We start from the raw sequence: 25822 nt of genomic DNA on the forward strand, positions 1-25822 counted from the left end.
CCAAATTTAGAAGGGAAATAACAAATTTTGAGAAATTTTTATATCAATTATCTCTGACAAAAGCGTCATTTCTCAAAGACACAATAAAGGAGTCAGATTTTATAAGAATACAAAACATTTCCCAACAGAGAAATGATCTAAGGATATTAACAGGCAATTCTCAGAGAGAACGATTAAAACTACATAGTCACATGAAAAAATGCATCAAATCACTATGGATTTTAGAAATGCAAATTAAAACAACTCTGAGATACTACTTCATACCTATCAGATTGGCTAATAGGACCAAAAAGGAAAATGATATATGTTGGAGGGAATGTGGGAAAATTGAGACACTAATACTCTATTGGCAGAGTTGTGAACCAACATAACCATTTTGGAGAGCAACATGGAACCAGGCTTAAAGGGCAACAAAACTATGCATACACCTTGACTCAGTAATACTTCCACTGGGTCTGTATCCCATAGAGATGAGAGATAAGAGGGAAAGGATCTAACTGTAACAAAATATTTTAGCCATTCTTCTTGTAGTGACAAAGAATTCGAAACTGAAGGGTTGTCTATCATTTGGGGAGTGACTAAATAAGTTGGAGTATATGGTTACAATGGAATACTACTGTGCCATAAAGAACAATCAATAGGATGAGTTCAGAAAAATCTGGAAAGACTTATATGAACTGATGCAAAAGGAGATGAAGAGAACTAGGAGAATGATGTGTACAGTAATAGAAATATTATAAAATGATCAACTGTGAAGGTCTAAACTATTATCAGCAGTCAAGTCTACTAATGATTGAAACTCTCCTTTCTCTAGAAAGGTCTTCATATACTTTATAATATTCTGAAACAAAGACAAAATTCCACAACCAAGGTAAAGCAAGAGCTCAGAGTTTAGGTGGGACTGCCTCAGGGAGGTGGAAGAGAAAGAGTGGGAGAAAAGTCTGAATTTTAAAATGCCAAAAAAACAATTGTCAAAAATTGTTTCTACATTTTCTAAAAATAAAATTTAAAAAATGTATTAAGAAAGCATAATTAGTCAAAATAGACAGCTATTAGGCAGTGTGTTGTACCCTTGTCCTTGATAGCTCTACTTCAGATGAGCTTTTTGACTCAGTCTAATCCTCACCAGCAGTGACGTTGAGATGTCCCAGGGTTTCTAATATTTTCTCTGTAGAATAATGCCACATAGTCCCCCTGCCTCTAGCAACTAAATTTGCCTTTGAAAGTTGAAATGTCACATTTCATGCTTATTTCTCCACACATACTTTAATGAAGCATTTCAAGGGAGCAAAATATCCTTCCACATCACTTGGGTTAGGGGCTCAGCAGCCCTGATATAGAATGTCTACATAAAATTTTTTGCCCCTCCCTCCACACCAGAGAAGTCTGAACTTTTTCTTTCTCTTTTATAAACACCATATAATAAATACCTTATTTTAAAATTGAGGCTAAGTTTTTGGTTATAAACTATATATGTAGGTCAATGTTAAACTATCTCTACATTTCCAATCTTTGCTGGCTTTCGTGTTCTTTTCACAAACTAACTTTTTATTTATTTTAATTTCTTTAAATTGAATATATTTATGTTATTAAAAGATAAAATACACTGATGTGAGAGAATACTACCCAAATATTGTATCCATTTCTGAGTTAATGTTTTTTTCTATGTCGTCTGATGGCCTTCACTTATCATCTGTGGCTTCTACAAAACTCTAAAAGAAATTCAATTACTTTCTTATGCTGTCCTGCAATACATCAAAACTATTACAAGGAAAGTTGCAATGTAGACGGGATATCTTTATTTTGTTCTACCCCTGATTATGAGATCTTTTCTAACCAAAGAATTACTCTAGTTGAGACACCTACTATGACATGTTTAATTCTAAATGATGGTTTATTTTATTTCAGAGATGATAGAGAATAGTTTATGACAAACTAAAGCATTTCATTCCATTTTAACTTCAACTTGGCAGTTATCTACCTCTATAAAGAAACAGCAATAACCTTTGTAATAGAATTGTAGTTAGAAATGTTTATATCCAAGTTCATCACAACGGTGGTATTACCAAGTCTAATACTGTGAACTTGAAGGAAGCAGCTACTTTATTTATGAGTTTCCTGGAGATGATGCAAGAGTTCATTTGTGGGGATTTTTTCCTAATAGCTAAACAACAAAAAAAAAAACAGATATATTTTAGTAAGAATGCTTGTTTAAGGAAACAGCTGGGTAGCTCAGTGGATTGAGAGCCAGGCCTAGAGACAGAAGGTCCTAGGTTCAAATCTGGCCTCAGACACTTCCCAGCTGGGTGACCCTGGGCAAGACACTTAAACTCCATTGCCTAGCCCTTACCACTCTTCTGCCTTGAAATCCGTACACAGTATTGATTCCAAAATGGAAGGTAAGGGTTTAAAACAAACTAACTAAAAAGAATACATGTTTAAAATGCCTTCCAAGAAGAAGTTGCCATACAACTTGGAGATTGTTAGCTTAATTCTCTTCACATGCCCCATTATTGGTTCTATTACCCTGAGCAAGCTATTTCACCTTTCTGAGGCTAATCTTCCTCATCTGATTCCTATAATCCTCAGGAATGGTGCAGATTTCTTGATATAATGGTCTATAGGTTGGATATACATTGTCAATGCTTTTTCCAGTATGAGAAACACTCTACAATCACATAGAAAAATTAAGTTCTTTTGATTGCTCTCTACTGAAATACAGTCAGTCACTCATTTTTTCTCTTCGTTGGCATTGTTTACCTTTGTGACTAAAGAAGTTCATTCTTGAGCATCTCATATCCCTCCTGGGATAATTTCCCTCCTAAGCATTTTATTCCATAAGATCCTTCTTACCTTTTCCCTACACTCATTGAAATCTATTTTCACAAAATCTACGACATATATCAAATTTTGCCCAATTTTTTCTTCCTTCTCTATTCCATCTAGGATGGAAGGCCCACTTCACAAAAGATTCCCATCATTTCCATTCCAGAAACCAGATACTCTTTATCAATGAGAAGCAAACCTCCCCAAAATTCCCGTGTTGGTTCTTCCACTTATGAAGATTAAATTATCACTCTGCTTTTAGCAGAGGATTCCAGCACATATCTGAATAGCTGTAATCCTTCATCACTACTCTATTGTGACTCTGTGCCATATTTATGATGTTTCCCTAACTCTTCATCTACTTCTTTCAGTCCAAAAGATCTATAATATAATTCATTATTAATCTATTTGTCTCTCCTTCAACCTTAATGCAAATATTCTCTACAGCATACCTTCCCCTAGCAGAATTCTGGACTACCTAACCTGAGAAGGCTGTATTATACAATGTTACCCTATACCCTCATTTATTTATTCTGTTTATTTTCAGGAAGGTATACCCATCAAGAGCCATTGTCCATTTATGAGTTTCATTCCATCAAATGTTAGTGATATCTAATAGGTCAACTGCCACTTTGACCTTCAGAGTCTAATTGTTGTCTAAATTCTGGGTATGTATATATAAACACTTAAAGCTCCAAGTTTTAATACTGACTCTTTTCTTGGATTTTGTCTCCTTTGAATTTTGGGTTATTTCCTCCTTTGTTCATTTTCTTTCTTTGAATTTACATCTAACATCTAGCTTTGGGAAGATAACATGCAGTCTTCTCTCACCTTCATCTTTTTTTTATTTTAAATCCCTTTTATTATATTTGCAAGATACCTGGCAAATATATTGTTATTAAAATCTTCCCAGAAATCCATAAACCCTAAATTGTAAGCAGTGATCCAGAAATCTCAATATTATTTTCAGATACTACCTTCTCAGCCAGATATTCACTTCCCAAGTTTATTTTTCCCTTCTTTATCCCTTTGTGAAGATAGGATTAACTCTCCCCTTGCCTATTTTAAAATTAATTGACAAAAACTGAAAATACCCCTACTTAACACTAAGTAGGGGAGGTCCACAAAGCCATCTGCTAAAAGTGAGTGTCAATTCCAGAAGCTACTGACCACCCCTGGGCAGAGCTAAGCAAATTTAAAGACTGCGATTGGCTTCCATAAAGTGGAGGAAGGGACAGGAAATGATGTGGGGAAAGGACTATAAAAGTCCTGAACTTCCTGTCCAAAGAGGGGTTTGACCTGAATTTAGAGACTTGGAGGATCTTGGGCTGGGATTGAGGCTTGGAACTATAACTTGGGACTTTGACCTGGGACTCTGGCTTTTGGACTGTATCTGGTGAGACTGCTCCTGGATCTGTTCCTTTGGAGCATCAGCTTGGGTGAGTGAGAAGCTGAACCTCCTTTCCTAGCTTCTAGAAAAATTAGTTCCAGAGAGGCCTCCCCTTCATGGAGGGCTGAATCCTTGTTTAATTCACCACTGAGTCCTCCAACTGAGGAGTTAACAAGTCCTGCATGGGTTGAGCTAGGGATCAGAGCAACATTTAGGGTGATAGGCTAGATTTCTTACTCTACCCTCTTTTGCATTTATCTATTTTCACTCATTCTATCTCTTTGTAAATAAAGCTACTGAAAGTCAATTTGACTTGAACTATAATGTTTTTAAATTGGTGACAATAGTACTATCTCATATATTTACTCAAACCCTTAATTTTAATTCCTTACACCTTGTGTTTAAGAGGAAACAAAATGTAAAGATTACGATTAATATTGTTATAAGTACATATAATATGGATGTGGGAAGGAAAGTAATACAGAGGGATAAACATATAAATATTGAATTTATTTTAACATAGAAGGGACGAAGGAAAGAGAAATGGGAAAAGATGAAATCTGACTGCTTTTTACCCACTAAATAATCAATATCTGACTTATATTAGACTAAACCCTAAATTATCTAAAAGCAAGTCCAAGGTCAATATCTCACGAAGATTCATGGGGCAGTCTGGCATACAAAGAAATGCATGCTCCACAGATAAAGGACTCAAAGTCATCATTTTAGCTTGTAATTTTGCTATTCTCTCTGGTTTTCCAATTGCTCCTATTATTTCCCTTCTACCCACAGTTCTACAATTCTTAGGGAAACTTTGTAAAATTGATTTATTGGCTCCAGTATCAACCAAATGATCATATATCTAATCTCCTATAGTCACAGGTACATACGGTTCTGTACTGTTTGGAGGTTGAACTGTTTCTAATACTGGTGCTAGCACATTAACATCAGAACAAAGCTCAGTCATTTCCTGTCCATCCAAGTTTACATCTGCTTGAACTACATGATATTCCCAGGATTTTAAATCTTTAACTCAATCATCAGCTTTTTCATTATTCCCTTTTGTCCTTATATTTTCCATCTTGCTATCATTGTTCTCATTTAAAATTTCATTATAATTATCCAGTTTACATTATTTACTATTTTCTCTTATTTTATATTCATTAGAATTTTCTGCTAACTCTGTATTACAATTTTCTTTTTTCCTACAATTATTAACACTAACCATATTATCATTTGATTCAATCAATTAATCTATATCTTCATTAATCATATTACCATTACACTCACTTTCATTTACTCTCAATTCATTTTCCCTTGATTTAATTACAGAAGTACATTGGGAAAACCTTCATAAGAAATATGCACCCTTGCTCTGATTACCCTTAACTACCTGACTATATTTAGGCCTTTCTCCATATTTAACCCAGTCCTGCATAATGTTGAGGTCTGGTGCTTGTGGTCCTTGGCAACAAGCATTTTGACACACATTACGTTATTTCTTCTTGCATAATTATTATTCCAACCATTTTATTGTTATTATAATTATTATTGTTATTCCAATTGTTCCTATCATATCCTCCATATATGGCCTCTAAATCTGCATTGTTTCACAAAATGGACAACCCTATTACAGAGGAAACAATATTGTAGGCCTGATCTCCTATCCCTTGGCTTATAGTAATTATTATTATTATTAGACTTTATTTATCTCAATGCAAACACTGCCTTAACCTCTTTTATTTCACTTTCTTTAGCTTTAGCTTCTGCTTCCCTAAGCCTTCTTTTAAGATATTCCATTTCTGTATCTCTATCTATCTTCATATTTTCCATCATTATCAATGGTCAAATATGTTTCCTTTCTCCTAATGTCTTCCAACTCTATTTCCTCCCAATGAGGATAGTTATTTTTAAGGAATAGTTTAATTTTTGGTATGGCATTTTTTACAAAGATCCTTTATATAGGAAATTGTCCCCTCCTCGAGTACATCCATATTAAGATATGTCTTGGCAGCCTCAGTGATATGATCTAAAAATGATGTTGGTGTTTCTGTGGGTTTTTCCTTTATTCCTTCAAATTTTGACCAAGCATTTGGTCTTTTGGTATACTGACCCATGACCTCCAAAATCTCTTGCCTGCATTCCTCCATTACATCATATTGAGCTCTATCATTCATGTCCATGTCATATCTTTCTGTCCAGGATACTAATAGAGGGTCTGATCTTGTCTCCTCTATAAATTTATTATGTTCCCTTTTTGTTAATAGTTCCTTCATTAATAGTGCAAAATCATTATAATTGGTGTCAAATATATCTATAGCCCTTTTCATCTCTTTGTTTATACAAACCACAAAGTCTGGGGTTCTTTTCCTTATGGACTCCAAGTCCTCTGGGGGAAATCTTTTGTGTGTCTTGACCTGTAATATTTCATTCTTTTTGACTACAGAAAGAACTCTTAGAGGACATAGAGTAACCATCCCTCTAGCCTCAAGACTCAGAATTCTCCCAGGACTTTCAGAATTCCAAACTCTTTGCACCCTGTAATTTCCCTTGCTTCAATATACAATAACTAGAGTATTATATTTTATAAAGTTTTATTAACAATAACTAAAGTAAAAGAACTACCTAAATCCAGCCTGGTTGCAAGACAAAGAGACCATGGGAGGAGTCACAGCAAACTTAAATACAATAATGTAATCATGCAAACATGGAGACACAGGAGAAATTAAAGGGAATCTTGGGAAAGGTAGTTTTTTAGGGGCTCATGAATTTCTAACAATACAAAAGCATATGCCCCTACATGTTTCAGTTTCTTGTTCAAGACTTCACAATTATTAGTAGTCCCTTGTAGGTCCTTTATAATGAAGTCACTTGTGCCCACATGAATCACAAAAATTGGTCATTTGCCATCCAATTTTATACATTTTGGAAAGTTCTTTCTAACATTTCAGATACATGCCACAGGAAGATCACAAACATCTCCATTACTGTTAACAAATCTATAATTAGTTATCTTATTTCCTTGAGCAGAGTAAACTATTTATCACTACTATTCTTTTCTATCTTTAATATATTATCTCTCGCTTAATCATGTGGCTTTATTATAACATTTTAAGAAGGACAAGCCACTTCTTCCTCATGAAAATTGAACAGAGACACAGAAAGATAGAAAGATAGAGAAGAAAGGAGTCCTTCAACACCTAGACTTAGTAAAATCTGAAGAGAAAAAGACTCCCTACCCATTTACTAGGGGGAAAGGAATCACATGTGACTGATTAACTTTATCTCAAATAGTAATGGAAAAAAGAAATCACTTATCCCTTATCACCTGGAAGCTGTTGGTATACAGAGTGGGTCTGTGGAAGGAGTAAATGGCCCAGATTCATTATGGCCTTGGAATCTTAGAAAAGTTGAAACTATCTGTAGAAATTCCACTTTAACCCTTTTATTCTTCTTCTTTTCTGCAGAAGAGCCAAGCAATGGTCACACCAAAAGGCAGCTTGATATTGATGAATAATAGAACAAAATCAATACTGATCTTTCCTCTCACTGGAACCCAACCCAGGGAATTTGGAGAAGTAAGGAGGAAAAGGAAGAGGAGGAGGAGTAATTATTATAATTTATAGTAGTAATTTATAAAAGTAATAATAATGATTATAATGATAAGTATTATTTATATAGTTTTTGAGGTTTGCACAATCCTTGATTAATATAATCTTATTTGAGTGTAATAATGTGTGTCTGGGGGGCTAAAAAGATCTTGGAATGAGAATGGAGTAGAGCCTGGCTCAATCACTGTCAAAGTGGGGAAGAGGTTTACTTAAAACTCTACAAGTTGACATGGAAGTCTTTTCTGTTTTCTTTACTATGCAAATAAAACTTCTTGTCCTTGAAACTTTTACAGTGACATTCCTACATATCATCTCTGAGAAGACAAATGAATCAAATACTGAGCAAATGAGTCAGAGAGAAGTGAAGTCCCTAATGCAACCCAGGCCTTTTTCTGCTAAAAGGGGACTTCTAATATACATCCCTTTTTTCAGGTCAACAGTTTGTGTACATAAGACTGGAATTATAATGATATTCAGAGTTATCCTCATCATTTTTTATTCTACTTTGGTAATGGTTTTGAACTTTGCTCTAATTCTTTTGGCTTTGCAGATAATTTGGAAATTGCTACCACATTAGTAACAAGTCGTTTCCTGTCCTTTAAGACAATATCTTAGGACTATGACTTAATAGCTGGACATTACTTTAGAGAGAATCTAATAGTCTAAGTGCATTTCACAAATGAGGATGTTGAAATACAAAAGGTCATCAGATTATAGACTTAGAACTGGAAGAGACCTTATTGACCATCTAGTTTAACCCCTTCATTTTTCATATGAGAAATGTGAGACTAGAAGATTAAGTGACTTCTTCATGATTGCACAGATAGGAAGGGAGTAACAAAAATAGTATTCAAACCCAGATCTTCTGACTACTATTCCAAAAATCTTTTTTTTTTCCTGTACTAGAGGACTTAAGCACGTTACATTAGGATTTTTCTTAATAATTTGCATTGAATTCCACAACTACTTTTGTCTAGACCTTCCACACCAAATATTATTATCCTTGGCAGAAAAACTAGAGACAAAAACAAGAAATATAATATGAGGCACTTAGGTCATGAAGGCAATAGAGAGCACTAGATTCTAGAAAGTCTGAGTTCAAAGCCCACTCTCAGATACTTACTAGCTGTGTGACCCTATTTGAGTCACCTAACCTTTGCTTGTCTTATTTCCTCATCTATAAAATGATGATGATAATAATAATTTTATGAAGATAAAGTGAAATATTTGCAAAATGTTTTGTAAGCCTTAAAGCACTATAGGTATAAATGTGATTTATTTCTATTTTCTTCTTCTCTAATGTTATGGTCATCATCTTGTCTACCTTGTGCTTTGATTTTCCTCTTGCCTCCAATATAGGAAGAGGAAGCAACATAGTCCAGAGGATACAAAAATTCAGCTTGAATTCAAGAAGAACTGGATTCAAATTCTGCCTCAGATACAAATACTAGTCCAAACTCACTTGTCCTGTCTGATTCTTACTTTCCCCTTTTTAGAAAATATGCATGATAACAGAACTTTCCTCACAGGGCATTATAAGAATTAAATAACATAAGACAATATATGGAAAACACTTTATAAACATTAAAGAGCTATGTAAATGTCTGTCATTATTATTGTCTATGGCATCCTAAGGGTTAGTGCTTCTGACAATATTATTACAGAATTATGCTGCTCTCTTCAATCACCTGCCTTTGCTTCACTCTTATGTATATATATCTTTTAAGAATCCAAATTCAAAATTGGTTAGTTTGTGCCTCCATGTTGGTCTCAAGGAAGGTCATGCTTTTAAAATTTCTAAATTCAATAAAAATAAAAATTTAAACAATTATACACAAAAACATGAATTCAAAATTATTTTTCTTCATTTAACGAATTCATTTTTATTTTTAAAAGTCAACATGGGAAAGTAGATAGAAATCTGTCCTCTAAATCAGGGAAACCTGGATTCAAATTCCACCTTGAACATATACAAGCTGTGTGACTGGCAAAGTACTTATCTTCTCAATGCTCCAGGCCACTCTGTAAGATTATAAATTACAGAGATGATGATGATGTACATTAATAGAATTTCTTTAATAGGAGTTTTCTATACCAACGAGATCATAGGTCTGATCAAATATATGCTACTCTATAAACATACATGTATGTATATACTCCTGAATACATATACATGTGTTAATACAACAGGCAAAGATATATACATAAATATGTATGTACTCACAATGAAAATGCTATTTTTATTTGTCTCCTATTCTTGTTTTCTTCTATACGTTTTCTTTTCATTTGTTTTTCTGTCATTGTTATGAAGTCATCAACTTGAATATTTCTATTTTCATCACACTTTCTACACCATGTAACAATTTATTTTATGTTCTTTGTATTCTTATTTGTCTATTTTTATTGCATACTATTATTCCATTATTCACCTACTACAATTTATTCAAACATTATCCAATTGTTGAATTTTTTTAGTTTTTGCAATATTTTATACAAATACATCTTTTTTGCATTTTTATAGCAAAATGATTATAATTCAAAGACTTGTTCTTACCTAAAGCTATCACAAGTTGAAAAAGCATAATCAAGTCTATAACTCAAGTATTTTGTCATATTGCTTTCCTATAAGTTGGCATAAATGAATCATATGGATATTGTCATTCTCATGCCAAATGAAATTGATACCTACCTGGAAGGATGGTACCAAGGATTTCCTAGAAAAGGCAAATAAAGAAATAAGCTTTGTTATGTATACAAATGCAACATGAGAAATCATTTCATAGAACATTATGCTTCCTTGACAAATAAATGTTTACATAATTGTTTGCAAAATAACCACCATGAAAATGATTGCAATTTATGTACCAATAATAGCTAAGAAGAATGAAGAGGCAGGGAAATTCTAAGAAAAACTCAAAAATCCCCTCAAAATGATATCAGCATATATTTTGACACAATAAATTTAATGCAAAAATAAGAACAAAGAAAGATAATAAGAAATAAGTTGGAAAATAGGTACCAGGAATAAGGAATGAGATGCCAGAGTCTTATAGATCATATAGAAGCCTCATACTTATGTTTCATGTGTTCTTTCTTAAAGAAAAGAATTGGTGTTGGATATGGATATGGATAATTTTGTGTAATATTATCTCAAAAGTGAAGTTGACTTATTTTAACATGCAGAAAATGACTCGATAGTGCTTTAAGAGTTATTCCTAAATTCATATAGTCACAACTCTATATTTTAGGTAAAGATCAAAATTCACTTGTATCAAGATAATAAGAGACTTCTGGGCTAAGATGGCCACAGAGTAGAAGCAAGGGGCTTCTTCTCTTCACCAATGAGCAATATAAAGTGCATCAAAATGACAAAAATAATAATCAGATAAGCCAAGGTAGGCAGGGTCTCAGCATTTCCATGCTATAAGGGAGAGACTGAAAAATTGCCTTAGGGCAAAAACCACTCTGTAAATTAATACACAAAGACCTGCCTACCTTCCTCACTCAGACTACTGGCTGGGAAGGGAAGAAAAAACTAACATAGCAATGACCACCAATGGGCAAGAACTACAATCTCCAACTACAAAAAAAAAATCATAGGAAAAAGACTCTGACCCTGGATAACTTCTATAGAGAAAAATATCAGACTACAAAGGAGACAGCAGAGGATAACAAACAAGCAAACACATCTAAACTTTATGAAAAAATGGAAATTGGTTACAAGCTTTCCAGCAAATCAAATTGAAGTTCAAGAACCAAGTAAGAAAGATAGAAGAAACTTGGCAAGAAAAGTAGTAAATAGTTCAAAAAGAAAATAACAGTTTAAAAGACAAAATCTCCCACTTGGAAAAGGAAGGCCAAAAATCAAATGAAATGATAAGCAAGTTGGAGACCAGAATTGACCTTTCAGAAGCCATGGAAAGCAGGATAGACCAAATCAAAAAGGAAAATCAAAAGATCATAGCTAAAACCCATCTTTAAAAACTAGAACTGAGCAAGTAGAAGCTAATGATCTCACAAGGCAGCAAGAATTAATTAAAATAAGTCAAAAGAATGGCAAAATAGAAGGAAACATGAAATATCTCATTGAGAACACAACTTTCTTGGAAAACAGGAGAGACAATTTGAGAATCATAGGCCTACCTTAAAATCAAGAAATAAACAGAAACCTTAACACTGTACTACAGAAATTATCCAAGAAAACTGCCCCTGAAATTCTTGAACAAGAGGGCAAAATAAATAGTGAAAGAGTCCATAGATCACCCTCTACATTAAATACCGAAAAGACAATCCCCAGGAATGTAATTTCCAAATTCAAGATATTCCAAGCTAAGGAGAAATATTGCAAGATGCCAGAAAGAGACAATTGACATAAAAAGGAGCATTTATCAGGATTTCACAGGACCTGGCAGCCTTCATACTAAAGGACCACAAGGCTTGGAATATGACATTCATAAAGGCAAGAGAATTGGATCTACAAACAAGAATTATCTACCCATCAAAACTGACTATATACTTCCAGAGAAAAGTATGGGCATTTAAAAAAAATATAAGATTTCCAAGTATTTGTAAAGAAAAGACCAGAACTAAATGGAAAATTTGATGTCAAAATATAAGATTGAAGAGAAAAATAAAAAGGTAAACAAGAAAGAGAAGGAAAAATGTTTAAGGGCTTTATTAAGGTCAAATTGTTTATATTCCTGTATGGAAAAAATATAATTGTAACTCTCAAAAATTATATTCATTATCATAGTAGGCAGAAGAATTATGCATAGGTAGAAGTTGGGTACTAAGTGGTTTAAGATGATATATAAAAAAGGGGGGGAATAGAAGATGGCACCAAGAGAAACTTGAAGGAATAAGAAAAATGGGATAAATTATACCACATAAAGAGGCTCATGGGAGGGGGAGGGGAAGAATAATATTATAAGAAGGATCAGTACAGAGTGCTAATAAGTAATACTTAAACCTTACTCTCGATGGAATCAACTCTGAGAGGGAATAGTATCTAGATCCATTGGGATATTGAATCCTATCTTACCCTACAGGGAAGTTGAGAGGGAAAAACCCATTTGGGGAGTGGGATGGGTTATACCAAAAGGGAGGGAAAGAGGGGAAGGAAGGAATTTAATAGATCCTACAGAAAAATAAGAGGGGGAATAAGTAGGGAGGAGGTGGGAAGGGAAGTAAAATTAGGGTGGGGATCAGGGGAACTGATTAAAAGCAAAACACTGGTGTAGAAGGAAATAATGAAAGAAGAAAGGGCAGAGGTTGGAGAGCAAAATGAACACACATGGTAAAGGTCAGAGGCTGGGGCAAAATCTATTGGGCATCACCTGAGAAAAAGAAGGCAGGAGGCACAATCATGATATCTGACAAAGACAAAGTAAAAATAGATCTGATTAAAAGAGATAGGGAAGGTAATTTCACCCTGATAAAAGGCAGTACTCAACATGTATGTACCAAATGGTATAGCATCCAAATTCTTAAAGGAGAAACTGTTGGAGCTTACAGAAGAAATAGATAGTATAACTATACTAGAAGGAAATCTGAATCTTCGTCTATTAGATCTAGATAAATCAAAGCAAAAAAATAAATACATAAGAAAGAGGTAAGACATATGAATCATATCTTAGAAAAAATAGAATTAATAAATATATGGAGAAAAATAGAGTCAAAAATGAATACACCTTCTTCTCAGCAACACATGGTATATTCACAAAGATTGACCATGTACTAGAGCATAAAAACATGGCAAAGAAATGTAAAAAAAAACCATAAATAATAAATGAAAACATTTCAGATCTTAATGCAATAAAAATAATAATTAGGAAGGGTACATGGAGAGGCAAATCAAAAAATAATTAGAAATTAAATAGTATGATTCTCCAAAATTGGTTGTTTAAAGAACAAATCATAGAAACAATTAATAATTTCATTGAAGAGAATGAAAATGAGGAGAAATCATATAAAAATCTATGGGATACAGCCAAATCAGTAGTCAGGGGGAAATTTATATCCCTGAGTGCATATATTGACAAGTCAGAGAGGGAAGAGGTCAATGAATTGGGCATGCAAATTAAAAAACTAGAAAAAGAACAAATTAAAAATCCCCAGATAAAAACTAAATTAGAAATCTTAAAAATTAAAGCAGAATTTAATCAAATTAAAGTGAAAGAACTATTGAATTAATAAATAAGACTAGAATCTGGTACTTTAAAAAAATAAAATAGGTAAAGTATTGGTTAATCTAATATAAAAAAGGAAGAAAAACAAATTAACAATAGCAAAGATAAAAAGGGTGACCTCACCTCCAATGAAGAGAAAATTAAAGCAATTATTAAGAACTATTTTGCCCAATTACATGGCAATAAATATGGCATCTAGGTGATATGTATGATCATTTACAAAAATACAAATTGCCTTGATTAATAGAAGAAGAAACAGAAGACTTAAGTAATCCCATATCAGAAAAAATTTGAATAAGTCATCAAAGAACTCCCTAAGAAAAAATCCCCAGGGCCAGATGGATTTCACAAGTGAATTCTATCAAGCATTCAAAGAACAACTAATCCCAATATTATACAAACTATTTGACATAATAAGCAAAGAAGGAGTTCTTCCCAATTCCTTTTATGACACAAATATGGTACTGATTCCAAAGCCAGGCCAACCAAAAACAAAAAAAGAAAGAAAACTATAGAGCAATCTCCTTAATGAGCATAGATACAAAAATCTTAAATAGAATACTAGCAAAAAGACTCCAGCAAGTGATCATGAGGGTTATTCACTATGATCAGGTGGTATTTATGTCAGGAATGAAAGGATGGTTTAATATTAGGAAAAGCATGCACACAATTGACCATATCAACAGGCAAAACAACAAAAATCACATGGTTATTTCAATAGATACAGAAAAAAGCCTTTGACAAAATACAACACTCATTACTATTGAAATCACTAGAAAGCATAGGAATAAAAGGGTATTTCCTAAAAATAATAAACAGTTTATATTTCAAACCATCAACAAGCATCATCTGCAATGGGGGTAAATTAGAAACCTTCCCAATAATATCAGGAATGAAACAAGGATGCCCATTATCACCTCTATTATTTAACATTGTACCAGAAACATTAGCAGTAGCAATCAGAGAAGAAAAAGAAATTGAAGGTATTAAAATAGGCAATGAGGAGACTAAACTATCATTCCTTGCAGATGATATGATGGTCTACTTAAAGAATCCCAAAGAATCAACTAAAAAGCTAGTGGAAATAATGAACAACTTTAGCAAAGTTGCAGTATACAAAATAAAGCCACATAAATCATTATTATTTCTATATATTTCCAACACATCTCAGTAGCAAGAATTAGAAAGAGAAACTCCATTTAAAATCATCCTAGATAATATAAAATATTTAGGAATCAATTTGCCAAGACAAACACAGGAATTATATGAACACAACTACAAAACACTTTGTACATAATTAAAATGAGATGTAAACAATTAGAAAAACATTAATTGCTCATGGATAGGATGAGTTAACATAATTAAAATGCATACTCCTCCCCAAATTCAGTGCCATACCTATCAAACTACCGAGAAACTTTTTTACTGAATTGGAAAAAATTGTAATGGAGTTCACTTGGAAGAACAAAAGATCAAGAATATCAAGGGAAATAATGAAAATAAAATGTGAAAGATGGAAGCCTAGCAGTACAAGATCTTAAACTGTACTACAAAGCAGTGATCATCAAAACAATATGGTGCTGGTTAAAAGGCAGAAGGGAGGTTGAATGGAATAGACTTGGGATAAATGACCTCAGCAAGACAGTGTACAATATACCCAAAGATCCCAACTTTGGGGACAAAACCCCACTATTAGACCAAAACTGCTGGGAAAATTGGAAAACATTATGGGAGAGAGATCCCATCTTACACCCTATGCCAAGATAAATTCAGAATGGGTGAATGACTTAAATATAAATAATGAAACAATAAGTAAATTAGGTAAACATAGAATAGTATAGCTGTCAGATCTATGAGAAAGGAAAAATTTTAAGGCCAATCAAGTGATAGAGAATATTACAAAATGTAAAATGAATAATTTTGATTACATCAAATTTAAAAAGGTTCATATAAACAAAATCAATGCAACTAAAATTAGAGGGGAATCAACAAATGGGGGTAGATGGGAAATCTTCATAACAAAAACCTCTGACAAAGTTCTGATTACTCACATTTATAAGGAAGTAAATAAATTGTACAAAAAAAGCAAGCCATTCCCCAATTGATAAATATGCAAGGGACATGAATAGGCAATTTTCAAATAAAGAAATCAAAATTATCTCTAAGTACATGAAAAACTGTTCTAAATCTCTGATAATTAGAGAAATGCAAATCAAAACAATTCAGAGATACCACCTCACACCTACTAAATTGGCTAATATGATAGCAAAGGGAAGTAATAAATGTTGGAGGGGATATGGCAAAATTGGGACATTAATACATTGCTGGGGGAGTTATGAATTTATCCAGCCATTCTGGATGGCAACTTGGAACTTTGCCCAAAGGGCTTTAAAAGACCTTAGATCCAGCCATACCACCGCTGGGTTTATATCCCAAAGAGTTAATAAGGAAGAAAAAGACTTGTATCAAAATATTTATAGCCACAATCTTTGTGGTGGCAAAAAATTGGAAAATGAGGGAATTCCCTTCAATTAGGAAATGGCCAAACAAAGCATATGTTGGTGATGGAATACTATTGTGCTGAAAGGAATAACTGGAGCAATTCCATGTGAACTGGAAAGGCCTCCAGGAATTGATGCAGAGTGAAAGGAGCAGAACCAGGAGAACATTATGAACAGAGACTGATACACTGTGACACAGTCAATTATAATGGACTTCTTTACTAGCAGCAATGCAGTGACCCAGGACAATTCTGAGGGACTTATGAGAAAGAAAGGTATCCATATCCAGGGAAAGAACTGTGGAAGTAGAAATACAGAAGAAAAACAATTTCTTGATCACATGGTTCAATAGGGATATGATTAGGGATGTAGACTCTAAAAGAGCACCCTAATACAAATATTGAAAATATGGAAATGGATCTTTATCAATGACACATGTAAGACCCAATGGAATTGCTTGTTTCCTATGGGAGGGATTTGGGAGGAGAGGAGAGAAAGAACATGGATCATGTAGCCATGGGAAAATATTCTTAATTAATTAATTAATTTAATAAACTGAAATAATAAAAAAAATGATGATGATATCAAACACATTTCACATTTATGTGATACCACAAAGTTAACTTCCATTTCTTACAACTCTTTTGGTTTTACCATCTTATTCAACCACTCCTTATAAATTCCTTTTTCCCTGTCTGAATATGTCTCTCCCCAGACTAAGCAAGATTCAAGAGACATAGAAATAATGCAGAAAAAAAAATTTACTTAAAAGACAGTGTAAGACTAATAAGAAGAAATTACAATGTAGCAGTTAGTTTACTCACATTGCCATTGTTCTAAAACTATCTCATTTTTTTCCTTCTATCTCAAAGTGTAAGTCTCCTTTCTCTTCTAAAGGTTGCAAATAAAGGAATACAAAGTGCATGAAGACTTATCCAGCTATCCATGACTCAGGGACAGCATTGTCTTTCGACAATGCAAAGGTAAAACTTCAGGGTCTTTCATGGAAGAAGGTCAAGCCCCAATGTCTACAGAATGCTGACACATCAGTGTTGAGAGGTAGCACAAATAGAGAGAGCTTACATTATTAGCAGCAGAAACATAACAAAGTTGAAACCTAGGGCTGAAAAGTTTAAGGAAAAATCCTGATAGCGACAGCAGAAGCTACACTCCTGAAATCTAACACCAAGTGAGCAGAAAAAGTTTGAGTTTAATGTGACCTTATCCAGACTCTACCTCTTGAAATCCACTTTTCTCCTTGTCTTCCCAATTTCTCTCCTTTTCCTTGCTGCATTTCATCTTAGGACACAAGCCCTACCTACCCTCTCACCAAGTATGTGATAACTACTCCCAAATAGTCAACCTACATTAGGGTAGCATCATTACCTACTATACAGGCTTCTGGAACTCCTCATTCCTCATTCCTCATTCCTCATTACTTCTGTAATGAAGTAAAATTTACAATGCCCTGCCCTTAAAAACGATCCTATGAGGCCAGTAATGCCAAGTGTTATATTTCCAGCTTTAAAGATGAGAAAACCAAGAACAAGAAAAGAAAAGTAATTTGCCCATGGGTTATAGCTAAGGAATGCCATTTTACAGATAAGGAAACTGTGACAGAGACTGGCACTAGAGAAAAGGTTCCAGGTTGAAGAGTATGTGAAATTGATCATCTCGATTGGGGAGGGCCTCCAGGAGTGGAATCCGGAGGAGGAGAAGACTCTGGCTGGGAGTGCAGCAAGGGTATTTTGGTCTTGAGAAGCTGAAGAGAGAAGTTGGGAAAAATACTTTCTCCTGAGGGTTACCCATTTTTCCTGCTGGTGACTGGAAATCTTTCCCCCGAACACTTCCCAATTGAAGGGACTTCTGAAGAGAGACCTGAGCTCCTGTTGCCTGGGGGTGAGTCAACCTGACTTTCTCTCAGGGGGATTAGGCTGCCAAGGCCTGAGTTCCCCTCAAACTCGAGAAGGGAGAGGAAAGGGTTGAGAAACAGGGACCCCCTTTCCCCAGTTTCCTTTTCCCATTCTTCCCTGCCTTTTATTCCTTTTGTATTACCTGATTGAGTTGACATTAAAAGTTATCTGTTCCTCAAGCTGAGTGTGAGTGAACAGATCAAGAGGAGACCCTTTGGTCTCGAGTAGTGAAGGGGGTACAAGAGGGACAAGAGAGAATTGGGGAGAGCAGCTTTAGCTAAGGAGGGGAGGCAGAAGGGAGAAAATCTTCAAATCCCCTCTTTTCTCTCTGAGCCAACTCATTATATTCTGCTGTCTCCCCTGAACCCTGCTTTGAGAAGGGGGTTCTCCTCTCTTTCCCCCTCTTTATACTGAAAGTCCAAAATTCCCTCGGGATACAAACTTCCCTCTTTTATCTTTCTATAATACAGCCCAGAAAGATTAACTTTGTTGTTGTTTGGTCATTCGGCAGTTAGGTACAATTCTGGGTGATCTTATTTGGAGTTTTCTTGGGAAAGATACTGGAATCATTTGCCATTTCCTTCTCCAATTCATTTTACAGAAGAGGAAAAAAACCAAAACAAACAGGGTTAAGTGGCTTGCCCAGATCATACAATTAGGTATGGTTGTAAAGCCAAATTTGAACACAGAAAGATGTCTTCTTTTTTTTTCAATTAATCAATATTTGTTTGTTGCTTTAAAATCCCAGGTATCTCCTTCCATTCCTCCCCTCACTAGAGAAGGCCTCACTTAAAAAAAAAGATCTATATGTATATCAATCTGTGTCTTGCTTGTTTCTAGTCATCAGTTGTAACCGTAAAAATGTGGGTTTCCAAAACTGTGAATTGTCAAAACTGTAAAGGTTTCAGCCAAACTGTAAAGATAATTTTTAGTGTCTTGATTTAAAATCTAAAATTAAGTGGTCACCATGGGGAAATTCCCAAATATGAAAATACCCAAGTCAGCTGGGTTTTATGGAGATTTTAATTAATATAAATGAAGGAATTAAGGGAAGGAGAGAGAGAGAGAGAGAGAGAGAGAAAGATTAAATAGTAGAAAGGGCCTAGGCCAAGTGACCTAGGCCTGAGCCTAAGGGAGAGTCAGTCTTTATCACTCACCCCAAGATCATCTTCAAGCAAACCCTCTAAACTCCAACTCCAACTAACTTCCAATCCAAAAACTATAAGTCCCTTCCTTTTAAAGAAATTTTCTCTTATCTTATGTCACCTCCTCTAAATTTTCAGGTCTACCAATCACAATAGACACCTTTTCCCAGGACTGCCCATTCTTAGTTCTCATCTTCTTTGGTTCTCACCTTCTCTGGTTAGATTAAATCTACTGAGAACTTCACACCTCTTTTGTTAAACTTGCCTTTTGTAAGTTGCTTGACCTTTTAGGTACTAATTTAACCTTTATAGGTATTTAGCACCTTTTTTGTATTAGATCTAAAAATAGACCTAGCTTAAGGTTCTAGCTTTACTATAAGTGCGAGTTAGGGAGTTTTCATTGTTCAAGCAGGAGTTTACAACTTTATCTTCCCCTAAGGCACTGTCTGAGCAGGATGGAGTAATTTAAAAAGTTCTCAATACATTACTGATCAAGTACCTCCATTGTTACAATAGGGGAAAAACTTAACCAAATCTTCTCAGGTACAGTCTGAGCATTTTTAAGATTCACAATTTCTTTCGGGCACTTTTTTGGATGAAGATGATGAGCCTTCCAGACTCCAGGCTCAACACTCTCTCCACTGTGCCACCTAGCTGCTGAACTAGTAAGTGTCAGAAAAAGGATTTGATCATATCTCACTGACTGCAAGTTCATCTCTCTCCAATATGCTGTACCACTCCTTAAAATCTCACTTTTTAAAATAATCAACTAGTCGAGGTAGGGTTTCTGTGTATGCCTATGTAGTTGTTTGTTTTGTTTTGTTTCCTTTCAGAAGAATCTTATCTCAGAAAGGCATATTACATATGGACCATTACAGTGACTGCTGTAGACATACTCTCAGGATAAATCCTCCTTTATAATCCAATGGAATAGGAAGTTCTGGTGGTGGTGGTTACTTGTAAAGAACCCAAATTTCCATCACCCCCAGTGTATTTTCTTTAAGACCTGGGAAAAGAACAAATGGGTAATTCTCAAACTATGCTATTTGTTCTCATGTTTACTAATTATTTCTGGATTTTCCTTCTGATTCCTGCTTTCAGTCTTGAAAAACTTTCAGTCCCCAAATATTAATGCCTCATTTTTTGTTTCCTTATGCTAACTCTAGTAACTTCTAAAAACAGTAATCACTATTCTCTTTATGCCTGTACACACCCTCGAAGCATCTCACAAATGATTCAGCATGACCAAAAAACGGAGGAAGAAGTTTTCCTCCTTCCAGAGCCAGTATCTGGGCTATTTTCCAGTAATATTTTCTTGCCTGAGGAAACTCTGCCAGAACCCTTTGTACAAACATTAAGTAAGAATTGTGAAACTCAATTCTTTGTACTAGCAATTGACTTTCTATAGGTAATTATCTCTATCTTTCAATGAGGATTACACAGACCTCACCATTGCTGTTAAGCATTCCCACACCTACATCATAATACATAGTGCTTATGCCAAAAGCAATTCTGAGGAGCTTATCCCAACTACCACTGGGTAAGGCAAGGGTAAAGAGGTCTTAGTGTACATGCAGTCCATCCCACTCCTTCTTAGTATACATGCAGTTTACCCCATTCCTTCTCTATCACTGACTCATTTTCCCCCATCCTTACTTTTTTGCCTCAAGCAGAATCCTTCATGTTTTGAAAGTTTAGGAGAGTATAAATAACATCCTGAGAAGAGAGTTACATCAACATGAACTGAGACCAAAGGGCATATGCGGATATCATTCTTCTTGTGTTAATAAAAGAAAATAAGGGATAAAATTTTTAGGAAGGAAATCGAGGCAAGTAAGTTTAGTATAACTATCCAAAAGCAATCCTAAAAGAATAGTCATATATAACAAGGTAGAAAATGAAAGTGGTAAAAATAATTAATCCAAATATCACAAAAATGGCATTTAAAGCAAAGAGTGAAGTTGTCTATATAAACTAATATTTACTAAGTGTTTGTTCTCTATACAAATAAGGCAGGGAGGACATAAAGTGTCCTACCTGTCCATTTCCATACCAAATTGCGGAGATGCATTAATTCATTTCAGTACTGTAGATTAAATAATACAAGATTTCAATTCAATTGAACAAGTATTTATTTAACATGTACTATGTGGAAGGCAGTTGAATTCTTTCTCCTTTCAACTAAGGTAGAGGAATATCGTCTTGTCTCTCTCTTATTAACACTTTCACATTCTATTCAACTTTGTGGTATTTTGGATGTTGTACTATGCTTATATTCGTCTGTAGGCTGCATGAGAGCAAACACCAGTTCTTATTCCACTTTGAAACTCCCACATTTTCTTAGTACCTTGAACAAGGGAGACAATGGATCAAATTGAAATCCTGTATTGTTTAATCTATAACACCAAAACACATTTATGCAAATCTCCAATTTGGTATGGAAATGGCCAGGTAGGACACTTTATGCCCTCCCCTGCCTTATTTTTATGGTGAACAAGCACTTAGCAAATATTAGTTTGCTGAAACAGCCAGAGGGCAAAATAAAAATTTAAAGCATCTACTTGTATTCTCCAGGTGTATATACTCCCATACTGTGAAGGAACTATAATAAAAGATCTGTCATATTGGGAAAACTTATTGGAGGATATATTATACAAGATCCACATTCATACATGAATGGGTTATCATGTGTAGGAAGTGCTTACATTATGAGAATAAGCCTCGAAAGTCATCCTGTCTACATGCATCTATGTGTTTGGTATTATTTCCTTCCTCTCCCTAAAATAAATTTCCTTGAAATTCCTTCAGACTAATATTATTTGTTATTAATTCATTACTAATTTGCATCAAGCCAAAAATCTTGGAACAATTTAAGATATTAAGCTCCTAGGGAGGAAACAAGAATAAATCTGATGACATTTTTTTATTACCTGGGATCAAAGAATCTAAAGCTGGAAAGGACTAAAGCCCATCATTTTTTCAACTCAATACATGGAGGAATAGACAAGAGACACTATTTGCCTAATGTCAATCTTTTGGCAAGGAGCAGATTAAATATTCGACAAGACTTTGATTCCAAATCATGATTAAGAGCCATCCCTAATAGATTAGTAATCAAAGGGTTAGAACAGGAAATGTTCAAAGGAAGAAATGAATGTTTCAACAATGATAAGAGGAAATACTCTAAATCACTAATAACTAGATAAATGCACATTAAAGTAACTTTGAGGTTCTATCTCATATGTATTAAACTAAGAGAGATGACAAATGGGAAAATGTTGGAAGGGCTAAAAGAATACAGGGACCCAGTGTAATGTTGGTGGAGTTGTTCATTGGTCCAGACATTCTAAAGAGAAATTTAGAATTATATCCCCAAAGTTACTAAATTGTACTCAACCAGTACTAGATTTGTACCTCAAAGAAATGAAGAAAAGACACAATTCAGAAGAACTCATGACCAAAAAAGCATACTATCTATCTCCAGATGAACTCTAACCAAAAATTGAAGTATACATTTCCACTTTATTTTTCTTGCTTTTTCACTCCCTGACTAATATGGGGATTTGTCTTGCATAATTTCGCACATATAATTGAGATCATATTTCTTGCCTTCTCAATAGTTTGGGAGGGGTTACTGGAAGGAGAAAGGATTTGGAAAGAAAGAAAGAGAGAAAGAGAGAAAGAGAGAAAGAGAGAAAGAGAGAAAGAGAGAAAGAGAAGAGAGAAAGAGAGAAAGAGAGAAAGAGAGAAAGAGAGAAAGAGAGAAAGAGAGAAAGAGAAGAAAGAAAGAAAGAAAGAAAGAAAGAAAGAAAGAAAGAAAGAAAGAAAGAAAGAAAGAAAGAAAGAAAGAAAGAAAGAAAGAAAGAAAGAAAGAAAGAAAGAAAGAAAGAAAGAAAGAAAGAAAGAAAGAAAGAAAGAAAGAAAGAAAGAAAGAAAGAAAGAAAGAAAGAAAGAAAGAGAGAGAGAGAGAAAGAAAGAGAGGAAGGAAGGAAGGAAGGAAGGAAGGAAGGAAGGAAGGAAGGAAGGAAGGAAGGAAGGAAGGAAGGAAGGAAGGAAGGAAGGAAGGAAGGAAGGAAGGAAGGAAGGAAGGAAGGAAGGAAAGAAGGAAGGGGAAACAGTACAGATCTCACAGGATGGAGTAAATATAGTGATAGCCAAACAGCAAAAGGAATCCAGGCAACTGCAATCTGGCCATGCTATGCTGACTATGAATATGTCAGGACCAAAACCAGAGATAGGTTCAGTTCAGCTCCAGAGACAATAAAGCAAGCAAAGAGTTTTCTAATACAGGAGACAGAAGCAGACCATGAGGCTAAATATGGCCATGTCTTTCCTGGAATTCCCCAATTCACTTGTACAACTACTACTACAAAATTTCCTAATTAGTGTGGTAAGTTTTACTAATGCATGTGATTGGGGCAGAGAGCAGTAACTAGCACTACTCCACTGCTCACTAAATCAATTCTGAATCCCACTTCGGTTCATTATAAACTTGCAATAAGTAAACTTTGTAGTTAAATATTTATTAGAAATTTCTTCTTGAAAGTATATGAGAATGAAGTAAGGGGGTGAAGGGGATGAATAGAATGAATAATCCAATCAAGAGAACTTCATAAAATTTTATAAAACATAGGTAATCCTATAATCTTGTAGGTATTATAAAATGATTATTTCCCCTTCTGTGATGGTTATGTTTTAATGGTAACTTCTCAGTTGCTAGTAGCTAGCTAAGAATAAGCTTCCGTCTTTCTTGGTGTTTGTCTTCGAACAAATCCAAGAAGTTTTCAACTTTCAGAACTATGACAGCACATTGTTCGATCAGCTATCAGTCAGAGTATTCCAGGCTGGGTCAGGTAAACATGACTCCAAAGCCTGGACCTTACATTAAGAAAATTGAATGATGCTAGCAATGTTTTATACAAATAGTACACACAAGAAGTTTCACAGACAGTTGTGCATTCAATTAAGTTTCAGATACAAGAGAGTAGGCATTAATTCTCTTCCATTTGTGGTAATTTTGTACTGACAATGAACACTAAGAAAACAGAGGTTCTCCACCAGTTGGCATCACACTATCCATACCTAGAACCATCAGTTACAGAAAATGAAGACATTTTAAATGCTGTGGGTGAATTCATTTACCTTGGCAGTACACTTTCTAAGGATGTACATTTAGATAACAAAGTTGAGGCATGAATTGCCAGAGGCAGCTCAATGTTTGGGAGGCTCCAAAGGAAAATATGAGAGAGAAGAGGTATTAAGCTGCCTTAATATAGGTCTACAAAGCTTCCTAATTATATGCCTATGAACCCAGGACAAAATACCAGTGCCTTGACAGGAAATTAAATCATTTCCTTTTGAATTATTTTCAGAAAATTCTGACGATCAATCTGCAAGAAAAGGTACCAGACACAGATCCTTTCTCTAACTGAACTGCCAGTCATTCAAACTCTACTGCCAAGAGTGCAACTCTGCTGGGTTGGCCATGTTGTTCCCAAGTCAAACATATATATTTGCCTAAAAAACTATTTTATGGAGAACTCACACAAGGCAAATCTTCCCCAAAAGGTCAGAAGAAATGATACAAGGACATTCATAAGGTCTCTCAGAAGAATTTTGCTATCAACTGTGAGATATGGGAGACCCTGGTACAAGACTGTCTACCATGGCATGGCTATATCAAAGAAGACTCTGTGCAATGTGAACAAAGCAGAATTGCAGTAGCTCAAAAGAAATATGAGCTGCGCAAATATAGGGACATCTCCATCCCAGATGTTCAGATGGGCTCTTTGTGCCCAACTTGTGATAGAGATTTCTGAGCTCCTGTTAGTCTGATCAGTCACAGTCAGACATACTGTGTCCCCTGACCCTGACATAGTAATGTCATTTTGGTTCTCCTTGAGTATGAAAGACAACCAAACAAACAAACCACAGACTCAATGTCTGTCTTATCTTGTAGATAAGAAGCATATAAACTGGCAAAAAGCTGATCTGAATGTCTGAGTTGCGTTGCAAGTATATTTTAAAGAGTAACACACTATTTGGGATGGTCTCTAGCAAAATAAGGCCCACAGGGAAAAAAAAGAATTAAACTAGGCTCTTTAGGGTCTCTGCCCTTAAAGATCTGCCTCTTCCTCTCCCATCAGTACCCATCAGTTCTAGTTCAGAAGGATGTTTCTTTCTTGCTGCCACTGTTTGTCCAAACTGATTAGGGAGAAAGCATACACATAGTCCCTGAAATATGTATT

The 25822-nt window shown here is 34.8% G+C and overlaps 1 long non-coding RNA gene across 1 annotated transcript; it reads right to left on the bottom strand.

The window, feature by feature from the left end:
* Positions 1–259: 259 nt before the first annotated feature.
* LOC130457987 (uncharacterized) lies at positions 260–19631 on the bottom strand. The gene is made up of 3 exons (XR_008917204.1): positions 19587–19631; positions 10517–10541; positions 260–2164 (listed from the first exon to the last, which is right to left on the bottom strand). It is a non-coding gene; the product is annotated as an uncharacterized LOC130457987 (long non-coding RNA).
* Positions 19632–25822: the final 6191 nt, after the last annotated feature.

The sequence above is a fragment of the Monodelphis domestica genome, chromosome 3, assembly GCF_027887165.1.
Source record: "Monodelphis domestica isolate mMonDom1 chromosome 3, mMonDom1.pri, whole genome shotgun sequence".
NCBI classification, from domain to species: domain Eukaryota; kingdom Metazoa; phylum Chordata; class Mammalia; order Didelphimorphia; family Didelphidae; genus Monodelphis; species Monodelphis domestica.